The sequence below is a fragment of the Rattus norvegicus genome, chromosome 15, assembly GCF_036323735.1.
Source record: "Rattus norvegicus strain BN/NHsdMcwi chromosome 15, GRCr8, whole genome shotgun sequence".
Lineage (NCBI taxonomy): Eukaryota > Metazoa > Chordata > Mammalia > Rodentia > Muridae > Rattus > Rattus norvegicus.
Window position 1 is genome coordinate 7,323,052 of NC_086033.1, and position 12,722 is coordinate 7,335,773.

Consider the following 12,722-nt stretch of genomic DNA (forward strand, 5'->3'; position numbering starts at 1 on the left):
GAATGCCAGCAGCAAACCACTGAACTGAGAATAGGTCCCCTATTGAAGGAATCAGAGAAAGAACTGGAAGAGCTTGAAGGGGCTCGAGACCCCAAAAGTACAACAATGCCAAGCAACCAGAGCTTCCAGGGACTAAGCCACTACCTAAAGACTATACATGGACTGACCCTGGTCTCTGACCCCATAGGTAGCAATGAATATCCTAGTAAGAGCACCAGTGGAAGGGGAAGCCCTGGGTCCTGCTAAGACTGAACCCCCAGTGAACTAGTCTATGGGGGGAGGGCGGCAATGGGGGGAGGGTTGGGAGGGGAACACCCATAAGGAAGGGGAGGGGGGAGGGGGATGTTTGCCCGGAAACCGGGAAAGGGAATAACACTCGAAATGTATATAAGAAATACTCAAGTTAATAAAAAAAAAAAAACAAAAAAAAAAAAAACAAAAAAACAAAAAAACAATCTCAGTGTTCAGAAAAAAAAAAAACCCTCTGTTAAGACTGAACCTCCAGTGAACGTGATTGTTGGGGGGAGGGCGGTAATGGGGGGAGGATGGGGAGGGGAACACCCATAAAGAAGGGGAGGAGGAAGGGTTGGGGGATGTTGGCCCAGAAACCGAGAAAGGGAATAACATTCGAAATGTAAATAAGAAATACTCAAATTAAAAAAAAACCAACCAACCAACCAACCAACCAAACAAACAACAAAAACAAAACAAAACAAAACCTCAAATTGGGCCAAAATGAATATTTTGGTATTTTGGCAAACTTTCACACAGGATCAAAGGTCTAAGAATACCAAGTATTCTAAGGCTCAGAATACTAGTAAACAATATTGAGATTGAAGAAATGTTTGACACTGGAGCAGATGTCACCGTTATCTCTCCAAAATCTTGGACTGCAAGTTGACCACTTCACGAAGTAGACATCCCATTTCAAGGAGTTGGGAATTTATCCCAAAATAAAGGAAAGCACCAGAAGGCATAAATGTACTGGACCTGAAGGTCAGATAGAAAAATTAAGGCTATACATGGCTGATAGAGCCATTAACTTATGAGGAAGAGATGTGTTACAACAGTGGAAAACACAAATTAATATCCCCTCAGTTTCAGAGGCTGGCAACAAAAATAGTCAGGCTTCTAATAAAATAAATAAATTAGTTTAAAAAAGTTATTAAAAATAGTTCTTGACTGTCCAGGATGTCCACACACAAGATATAGCAGAAGCTGACAATAGCTTTACCCCAAGGAGCCACTGCTGATAAGACACCGACAGCCTTACCACTAGGGTAGCTGACCGACCAAACCATTTGAATTGATCAATAGTCTATGACAAAAGAACAACTCCAGGCACCAGCACAACTAGTTCAGGAGAAGCTAGAGGCTCAGCTTATAGAGAAGTCCCCCAGCCCTTGGAATTCTCTGATATTTGTTATTAATAAAAGGTCTGGCAGATGGAGGGTGTTGACAGATCTCAGAGCAATTAATAAGATTATTCAGCTAATGGGTTCCTTGTAACCTGGAATCCCATTGCCTTCGTTGTTGCCTAAGGAATGGCCTATCACAGTGATTGATCTAACAGATTGCTTTTTTACAATTATTATGAACATGCTAAGGAAAGGTTTGCTTTCTCAGTTCAGTACCTACATTAGGAAGATGCTGTCCAATAAAAAGATACCATTGGAAAGTCCTGCCACAAGGAATATTACATAGGCCTACCTTGTGTCCAGATTTCATGCAACAGCCATTGGAGAGGATTCACAATTTCCCCAATCCAATATTTATCATTATATGTATGATTACTTCTGACTGACTGAGATATAAATATCCTAGAAAGAATATTTGATGAAGTAAAAAATAAACAACAACAAAGAAAACAAAAACAAAAAACCTTGCCTTGCTGTAGATTACAAATTGCCTCTGAAAAAAATACACAAAGAGGGGATTCTATTAACTATCTAGGACATAGAATAAGTCTTCGAAAGGTTAGGCCGCAAAAGGTACAAATCAGAAGAAACCAATTAAGGACTCATAATGATTTTCAGAAGTTACTGGGAGGTTATTAACTGGCTGCAGCTTGCGATTGGCTTGGCTACTCAAGAGGTGGGCAACTTATCTCAAACTTTACAAGGTGATAAAGATTTTAAAAGCCCATGTAAATTGTCAGCAGAGGCTGAAAAGGTGTTCTCTCTCGTAGAAAGGAAATTACAGGTACACATTTAGATACACACACACACACACACACACACACACACACACACACACACACACACATATTTCTTTAAGAAAGGTGGTTTTATTAAAAAGAAAAACAACCAAAGGAAAGACAGGACCAGAGCACAGGTTAACCCATCCAGAGCCCAGGTTAGTCCATCTGGGCCTTCAGCAATCTGGTGGAAATCTTGTCTTTTTCAATGATTTGAACAATGATGCCCATGCCTGATATGGCATCCTGGTCCAGAGTATTCACATGGCCTGAGAATGGTTTCAAACAGGCATTCTGGATCCATGTTGGGTTTCCAGAGAGACTCACACATCCCATACATTTGTTCAGAGCAGGTATCACTGACCATGAAGTCATCAGTCACCATGGGACAGCCAATGAGGGCCAGAGAGCAAATAAAGGCCTTAAAGGTCTTTGGGTCCAAGCCAGCAATGACAGATTCTGTGTAGTAGGGACCAAACTGTTTCTCATACGTGAGGTTGGCCACCATGCTTGTAAGGGTGTAAGGCTTTATCTGCTGATCTTCCTACAGCTCATACAGGTTCAGTCAGAACTTGAGACACTGGGCAACTGTCTGGATGTCAAGTGGCCAGGCAGGCCAGGCCTATGTAGAGCCTGTCACCTATGGGAAAGATCTTATGGAAGTCCATGGTCACCATCTGGGCCTGGATCCCGGAATGCCTTTCTGCAGCGATGGCCATACAGTTCTTTCCTTTCATGGTCATGATGGCCCCCTCCATTATAGGACATAATAGACATGATTGAGCTGTCGTGAGAGTCCGATCTCTGCTGCGTTGCCTACAAACCAGCTCTGGCTTTCTCCTTATCAAGATCATATTGATCCAACCATGTCTTGCATCTTTACCTTCTACTCATTACCCTACAGGAATGCTAATGCAGAGGGATGATTTTATTTTAGAATGGATTTTTTCTTTCAGCACATAAACAGTAAGAAGTTTAAAGTCTACATAGATAAGGTCTCTGAATTGAAAGGAAAAGGAAAAACGAGACTGACAATTATCTGGATACAGCTGGAATTATGGTACCTTTCACTAATGTAGAGATTGCCTTGTTATGGGTAGAAGAAGAACCTCGGCAAAGAGAATGCAAGAATTTCTTGGGAGAGATTAGCAACAGGTACTCTAAAAGCAAGCGACTTCAGTTCATAAAAAATAAATAAATTGGATTCTCCCTCATCTAATGAATAGAATTCCAATTTCTGGAGCCCCTACATTTTAAACTGAAGCTAATCAATCAGGAAAGGCAGGATATAAATCAGAAGATGTAAATAAGGGGACTGAGAGTCCCTACAAGTCCGATCAGAAATCTCACTTATATGCAATACTCATGGTGTTCTCAGAGTTTCAAGAGTCTCAATATAGTAACCGACTCTCAAGATGCAGAGACTCTTTAGACACAGAGACTGCTGACCTTACTCAGGAGGATTCTGAACTGACCTCACTGTTTACTCAGCTATAACAAGTGATCAGGATTAGGAGTCATACACTGGATATAACACACATTAGATCCCATACAGGTCTACCGGGCTCTCTGGAACAAGGTAATAATGAAATTGACCAGCTATTGATAGGAAGTGTACTAGAAGCTTCAGAATTCCAGAGAAAACACCATGTTAACGGCAAAGGTTTAAAAGAAAGAATGCTCTATCAGTGGGGAAAAAAGCCAAGGAATTTGGGAGCAGACGCCCTACTTGCTCATTATATAACCAAACTCCATTACCTACAAGAAGTAACCCTAAGGTAGCCAAAGAGATAATATTTGGCAGATGGATGTCTTCTATTTTACAGAGCTTGGTAAGCTGAAATATGTGCACCATGGTATAGACACATACTCAGGCTTTCAATGGGCAACTCCCTTAGTTTCCGAAAAGGCTGATTCTGTCATTACACATCTCTTAGAAGGTGTGACCATTATGGTAATACTCATACAAATTAAAACAGACAATGGTCTGGCATATGTCTTTAATAAGAATATGCAGGGTTTTTTTATATATTATAATATAAACCACATTACAGGCATATCACATAATCCTACAGGACAAGTGATTGTGGTGAGATCTGAGTGAATGCTAAGAGATGCTTAACAGGCAAAAGGGGGCAACAAAACCCCTCAGAGTTAGATTGCATAGTGCTTTATTTAATTGGATATTTTTTTAATTTATATTTTAAATGATATCCTCTTTCCCAGTTTCCTGTCCATAAGCCCCCTATCCCATATTCCCTCTACCTTTTATGAGGATGTTCCCCCACACAACCACCCACCCCTTCCTGCCTTCCCTCTCTGACATTCTCCTACACTGGGAGTCTAGTCTTGGCTGGAACAAGGGCTTTTCCTCCCATTGGTGCCCAACAAGTCCATCCTCTGCTATATACGCAGCTAGAGCCATGGGTCTGACCATGTGTACTCTTTGGATGGTCATTTAGTCCCTGGGATCTCTGATTGGTTGGTATTGTTGTTCTTATGGGATTGCAAACCCCTCAGTGCCTTCAATCTTTTCTCTAACTCCTCCAATGGGGACCCCATTCTCAGTTCAATAGTTGGCTGCTAGCATTCGTCTCTGTATTTGTCATGCTCTGGCAGAGCCTCTCAGAAGATAACTATATCAGGCTCCTGTCAGCATGCACTTCTTGGCATCAGCAATATCATCTGGGATTGGTGGCTATACATGGGCTGGATCCCCAGGTAGGGCAATCTCTGAATGGCCATTCCTTCAGTCTCTGTTCCACACTTTGTCTCCATATCTTCTCCTATGAATATTTTGTTCCCCTTTTTAAGAAGACTGAAGCTTCTGCACTTTGGTTGTCCTTCTTCTTGAGTTTCATGTGTTCTATGGATTGTATCTTGCGTAATTAAAGCTTTTCGGCTAATATCCACTTATCAGAGAGTGCGTTCTATGTGTATTTTTTTTTTCTGATCAGGTTACCTCACTCAGGATGATAATTTCTAGTTACCTCCGTTTACCTATGAATTTCATGAAGTCACTGAGTAGCTGAGTAGTATTCCATTGTGTAGATGTATCACATTTTCTGTCCATTCCTCTGTTGAAGGACATCTAGGTTCTTTCTAGCATCTGGCTATTATAAATAAGACTGCTATGAACATAGTTGAGCATCTGCCTTGTTACTTTTTGGAGCATCTTTTGGGTATATGCCCAGGAGTGGTATATAGCTGGGGCCTCAGGTAGTTCTATGTCCAATTTTCTAAGGAACCTCCAGACTGATTTCTAGAGTGGTTGTACCAGCTTGCAATCACACCAACAATGAAGGAATGTTCTTCTTTCTCCACATCCTTGCCAGCATCTGTTGTCACCTGACCTTTTGATCTTAGCCATTCTGACTGGTGTGAGGTGAAATCTCAGGGTTGTTTTGATTTGCATTTCCCTGATTACTAAGGATGATGAACATTTATTTAGGTACTTCTTAGCCATTCAATATTCCTCAGCTGAGAATTCTTTGTGTAGTTATGTACCCCATTTTTAATAGGGTTATTCAGCTCTCTGAAGTCTAGCTTCTGGAGTTCTTTTTCTATATTTGATATTAGCCCTCTATCAGATGTAGGATTGGTAAAGATCTTTTCCCAATCTGTTGGTTGCTGTTTTGTTGTAATGACAGTGTCCTTTGCCTTACAGAAGCTTTGCAATTTTATGAGGTCTCATTTGCCAATTCTTGATCTTGGAGCCTAAGCCATTGGTGTTCTGTTCAGGAAAATTTCCCCAGTGCCCATGTGTTAGAGGCTTTTCCCCAATTATTCTTCTATTAGTTTGAGTGTGTCTGGTTTTATGTGGAGAACATTGATCCACTTGGACTTGAGCTTTGTAGAGGGTGGTAAGAATGGATCGATTTGCATTTTACATGCTGAAACCAGTTGAACCAGCACCATTTGTTGACAATGCTATCTTTTTTCCGTTGGATGGTTTTAGGTCCATTGTCAAAGGTCAAGTAACCATAAGTATGTTGGTTCATTTCTGGATTTTCAATTCTATTCCATTGATCTACCTGCTGGTCTCTGTACCAATACTATACAGCTTTTATCATTATTTCTCTGTAATACAGCTTAAGGTCAGGGCCGGTGATTCTCCTAGAAGATCTTTTATTGTTGACAATAGTTTTTGCTATCCTGGTTTTTTTTTTGTTTGTTTGTTTTTTTCGTTGTTATTCCAAATGAATTTGCAAATTGCTCTTTCTAACTCTATGCAGAATTGAGTTGAAATTTTGATGGGGATTGCATTGAATCTGTGGATTGCTTTGGGCAAAATGGCCATTTTTTACTCTCTTAATCCTGCCAATCCAGGAGCATGGAAGCTCTTTCCATCTTCAGAGATTTTCAATTTATTTCTTCAAAGACTGGAAGTTCTTTTCATACAGATCTTTCACTTGCTTGGTTAGTCACACTGAGTTATTTTATGTTATTTGTGACTATTGTGAAGGGTGTCATTTCCCTAATTTCTTTCTCAGACTGTTTATCCTTTGAGTAGAGGAAGGCTACTGAGTCATTTGAGTTAATTTTATACCCAGCCCCTTTGGTGAAGTTGTTTATTAGGCTTAGTAGTTCTCTATTTGAACTCCTGGGGTCACTTAAGTATACTATCATATCATCTGCCAATAGTAATATTTTGACTTCTTCCTTTCCAATTTATTACCCTTTAACCTCCTTTTGCTGTCTGATTGCTTTGCCTAGGACAATGAGTACTATATTGAGTAGATGGGGAGAGAGTGAGCAGCCTTGTCTAGTCCCTGATTTTAGTGGGTTCGTATTAAGTTTTTCTCCATTTAGTTTGATGTTGGTTTACTGTATATTGTCTTTATTATGTTTATCTATGGGGCTTGAATGTCTGAACCTTCTAAGACTTATAACATGAAGGCGGTGTTGAATTTTGTTAAATGCTTTCTCAGCATCTAATGAGATGATCATGTGTTTGTTTTTTTTTGAGTTTGTTTATATAGTGAATTACATTGTTGGATTTCTGAATATTGAACCATCCCTGCATCCCTGGGATGAAGCCTACTTGGTCATGATAGATGATCATTTTGATGTGTTCTTAGATTCAGTTTGAAAGACTTTTATTGTGTATTTTTTTCATTCAAATCCATAAGGGAAATTGGACAGAAGTTCTTTTTCTTTGTCGGGTCTTTGACTCTTGATCTCTTTCCTAGGTTTTCTATCTCCAGGGTTGTCTCCATTTGTGATTTCTTTATTGTTTCTATTTCCAGTTTTAGATTCTTGATCATTTTGTTCAGTTCTTTAACAATTTTGGTATGCTTTCCTGTAATTCTTTATTGGATTTTTGTGTTTCCTCTACAAGGGCTTCTACATGTTTGCCTGTGTTGTCCTGTGCTTTACGGGAATTTTTTCATGTCCTTCTTAATGCCCTCTATCATCAACATGAGATGTGATTTCAAATCCAATCTTGCTTTTCCAGTGTGTTGGGATATTCAGTATTTGCTTTGGTGGGAGAACTGGGCTCTGATGACGCCAAGTAGTCTTGATTTCTGTTGCTTAGATTCCCACACTTGCCTCTTGTCATCTGGTTGTCTCTCGTGATCGCTATTCTTGCTGTCTCTAACAGTGGCTTGACCTTCCTGTAAGCCTGTGTGGGAGCACTCCTGGAGACCAGCTTTCTTCCAATTGGATCTGGGTACAGAGAGCTGTGTCCCAGGGTCAGCTCCAGGTGCAGGCAGAAACTGGAAGGGATCCTGTCCTGACTGTTCCTGGGTTCTTGTATCCAGAGGGCTCTTGGCAGGTTCCTTGCCAGGAACATGAGCAGTTGTGGTGGTCTCCCCTGAATTCTTAGGTTGTCTGCACTTCTAAGAGTCCAGCTCTCTCCCCTATGGGATTTGGGTACTGAACGCCATGGAACTGTCTCAGTTTCAGGTGCAAGCAGAAACTGGAAGGATTGTGTCCCACACTACTGCTGGGTTCCTGTGTCCCGAGTGCTCCAGGTGGGTCCCTCAGAGTAGAAATGGTGGTCTTGCCTCTTGCTCTCTGTGACAGAGATCCTGGAGACTGACTTTCAGCTCTGGGTGCAGGCAGAAACCAGAAGGATCCCTGACTGCTCCTAGGTTCCTGTGTCCAGAGGGCTGTAGGTGGATTCCTCTTCCCCCAGGACCGTGAGCAGAAATGGTGGTCTCTCCTGAGCTTTCAGGATTGTTCACACTTCTGAGAGTCCAGCTCTCTCCCTCGTGAAATTTGGGTACAGAGAGTTGTGGAACCAGATCAGCTCTGTCACAAGGAGAAACTTTAAGCTACATAGTGCTGTCTTAACCTTAACTTTTTTATATGCTAATGAACAAAAGACTGCAGCTGTTGAAAGACATTGGATTTTGCAGAGAAGTGCTGAACTAAACCAGCATGTTTATTTTCAGATATCCTGACACCAGAATGGAAAACAGGAAATATTTTACTATGTGTGAGGGGTTTTGTCTATATTTCCAAAGGAAAAGAAAAGCTATAGGTTCCTTCCCAGTTGGTAGAAATCAGATATGACAAAGGGAGATCCCCTGAAGACCTTGGCTATGGACAAGAAGGAGACTATCATGATTAACAAGATAGTTGATATACATGTGGTGATCTATATGTCTCTGTACACAGAGGCAGTTTGGGAACTTGTTGAAACTTAATTATCTATATACAGCCAATAAGTATTATTGGCTGTATAAAATTCTCATTACTTGCTATTACATACCATCTTTCTAATGGCATGAATGGAAATTTATATTGTAGTTTGATTATGTGATCAAACTAACCTCTAAAGAAAGGCAGTTGTCTTTTTTTATTGTTTTTCATTAACCATTCTGTTCCATATGAATATCTTTACAGAGCTATGTGTTCTTTATAAGGTTTCTATATTGCAGAATGAAAGAAGAGAAGGACAGCCCTGACAAGATTCACACTCTGGGATGCTGTGATTCTGGGACATTCCATTCCAGCTCCCAATTATAGAGGAGCTGTTTCCTCTAAAGACTTGCTTCTAGGATATTTACAAAACTGCCAATTCACCCATCCAGACACTCAGACTGTTATAGTCAGGAAGTCAGGTAAGCCATAAACTTTCTTAGCACACAGAGACTGGAAGGCAAATGATGCCAGCTAGTTCTTATTTGACAAAACCAAATTTCCTATTTCCCTTTGGGCCCCGACAGGGAATTGTTTTCCTTAAATCAGTTAGAAGCAAAAGAAGGTCATTGTCTCAGTCCCTTAGGTTGGGTTGGATGATTCTGGTTATTTTATGAATTATAGATAAGTTGTCATTTTAAGAAATACTTTATAAAAGTTGTAGCTTTTGACAGGGAGGAAACTAGAGAGCTTAGATGCAGGGATTCCTACACTTCCTTTTCTTTCTTGTTCTATACACTTCCTTCTTATGTGAAGGAAAGGGAAGTGAAAGAGAAATGAGGGAATATAGTAATATCACAGAAATTAGAGGTATAGTCAAATAGGGATAGTTTATCAAATTTATTCTTTTTATCTCTTTATATTAAAGTTCAGAAGTCTTTTTTCTTTTTTTTAAATCTTTATTAACTTGAGTATTTCTTATTTACATTTCGATTGTTATTCCCCTTCCCAGTTTCCTGGCCAACATCCCCCTAACCCCTACCCCTCCCCTTCTATATGGGCTTCCCCTCCTCATCCTCCCCCCATTACCACTCTTCCCCCAACAATCACGTTCACTAGGTGTTCATTCTTGGCAGGACCCAGGGCTTCCCCTTCCACTGGTGCTCTTACTAGGCTATTCATTGCTACTTATGAGGTTGGAGCCCAGGGTCAGTCCATGTATAGTCTTTGGGTAGTGGCTTAGTCCCTGGAAGCTCTGGTTGCTTGGCATTGTTGTACATATGTGGTCTCGAGCCCCTTCAATCTCTTTCAGTCCTTTCTCTGATTCCTTCAATGGGGGTCCCGTTCTCAGTTCAGTGGTTTGCTGGTGGCATTCGCCTATGTATTTGCTATATTCTGGCTGTGTCTCTCAGGAGAGATCTACATCTGGTTCCTGTCGGCCTGTACTTCTTTGCTTCATCCATCTTATCTAGTTTGGTGACTGTATGTATGTATATATATATATATATATATATATATATATATATATATATATATATATATATGGGCCACATGTGGGGCAAGGCTCTGAATGGGTGTTCCTTTTGCCTCTGTTTTAATCTTTGCCTCTCTCTTCCCTCCCAAGGGTATTCTTGTTCCCCTTTTAAAGAAGGAGTGAAGCATTCGCATTCTGATCATCCGTCTTGAGTTTCATGTGTTCTGTGCATCTAGAGTAATTCAAGCATTTGGGCTAATAGCCACTTGTCAATGAGTGCACACCATGTGTGTTTTTCTATGATTGGGTTACCTCACACTGGATGATATTTTCCAGTTCCCTCCATTTGCCTATGAATTTCATAAAGTCATTGTTTTTGATAGCTGAGTAATATTCCATTGTGTAGATGTACCATATTTTTTGTATCCATTCCTCTGTTGAAGGGCATCTGGGTTCTTTCCAGCTTCTGGCTATTATAAATAAGGCTGCTATGAACATAGTGGAGCACGTGTCTTTGTTATATGTTGGGGCATCTTTTGGGTATATGCCCAAGAGAGGTATATAGCTTGGTCCTCAGGTAGTTCAATGTCCAATTTTCTGAGGAACCTCCAGACTGATTTCCAGAATGGTTGTACCAGTCTGCAATCCCACCAACAATGGAGGAGTGTTCCTCATTCTCCACATCCTCGCCAGCATTTGCTGTCACCTGAGTTTTTGATCTTAGCCATTCTCACTGGTGTGAGGTGAAATCTCAGGGTTGTTTTGATTTGCATTTCCCTTATGACTAAAGATGTTAAACATTTCTTTAGGTGTTTTTCAGCCATTTGGCATTCCTCAGCTGTGAATTCTTTGTTTAGCTCTGAGCGCCCTTTTTAATAGGGTTATTTGTCTCCCTGCAGTCTAACTTCTTGAGTTCTTTGTATATTTTGGATATAAGCCCTCTATCTGTTGTAGAATTGGTAAAGATCTTTTCCCAATCTGTTGGTTGCCGTTTTGTCCTAACCACAGTGTCCTTTGCCTTACAGAAGCTTTGCAGTTTTATGAGATCCCATTTGTCGATTCTTGATCTTAGGGTATAAGCCATTGGTGTTTTGTTCAGGAAGTTTTCTCCAGTGCCCATGTGTTCCAGATGCTTCCTCACTTTTTCTTCTGTTACTTTGAGTGTATCTGGTTTGATGTGGAGGTCCTTGATCCACTTGGACTTAAGCTTTGTACAGGGTGATAAGCATGGATCGATATGCATTCTTCTACATACTGACCTCCAGTTGAACCATCACCATGTGCTGAAAATGCTATCTTCTTTCCATTGGGTGGTTTTGGCTCCTTTGTCAAAAATCAAGTGACCATAGGTGTGTGGGTTCATTTCTGGATCTTCAATTCTATTCCACTGGTATATCTGTCTGTCTACCAATACCATACAGTTTTTATCACTATTGCTCTGTAATACTGCTTGAGTTCAGGGATAGTGATTCCCCCAGAAGTACTTTTATTGTTGAGGATAGTTTTAGCTATCCTGGGGTTTTTTGTTATTTCAGATGAATTTGCAAATTGTTCTGTCTAACTCTCTGAAGAATTGGATTGGTATTTTGATGGGGATTGCATTGAATCTGTAGATCGCTTTTGGTAAAATGCCCATTTTTACTGTATTAATCCTGCCTATGAGCATGGGAGGTCTTTCCATCTTCTGAAGTCTTCTTCAATTTCTTTCTTCAGAGGCTTGAAATTCTTATCATACAGATCTTTTATTTGCTTGGTTAAAGTCACACCAAGGTATTTTATATTATTTGGGACTATTATGAAGGGTGTCGTTTCCCTAATTTCTTTCTCGGCATGTTTCTCTTTGGTGTAGAGGAAGGCTACTGATTTATTTGAGTTATTTTTTTACCCAGCCACTTTGCTGAAGGTGTTTATCAGGTTTAGTATTTCTCTGGTGGAACTTTTGGGATCACTTAAATAAACTATCATATCATCTGCAAATAGTGATATTTTGACTTCTTTTCCGATCTGTATCACCTTGATCTCCTTTTGTTGTCTGATTGCTCTGGCTAGAACTTCAAGAACTATATTGAATAAGTAGGGAGAGAGTGGGCAGCCTTGTCTAGTCCCTGATTTTAGTGGGATTGCTTCAAGAACCTCTCCATTTAGTTTAATGTTAGCAACTGGTTTGTTGTATATGGTTTTTATTATGTTTAGGTATGGGCCTTGTGTTCCTAATCTTTCCAGGACTTTTATCATGAAGGGGTGTTGAATTTTGTCAAATGCTTTCTCAGCATCTAATGAAATGATCATGTGGTTTTGTTCTTTCAGTTTGTTTATATAATGGATCACGTTGATCGTTTTCCATATATTAAACCATCCCTGCATGCCTAGGATGAAGCCTACTTGATCATGGTGAATGATTGTTTTGATGTGCTCTTGGATTCGGTTTGCCAGAATTTTATTGAGTATTTTTGCGTCGAT

General features: G+C 40.2%; 1 pseudogene; it reads right to left on the bottom strand.

Annotated features, from left to right (window-relative positions):
• Positions 1-2,356: 2,356 nt before the first annotated feature.
• Positions 2,357-2,974, bottom strand: Psmb3-ps8 (proteasome 20S subunit beta 3, pseudogene 8; annotated as a pseudogene).
• Between the last annotated feature and the right edge of the window lie 9,748 nt (positions 2,975-12,722).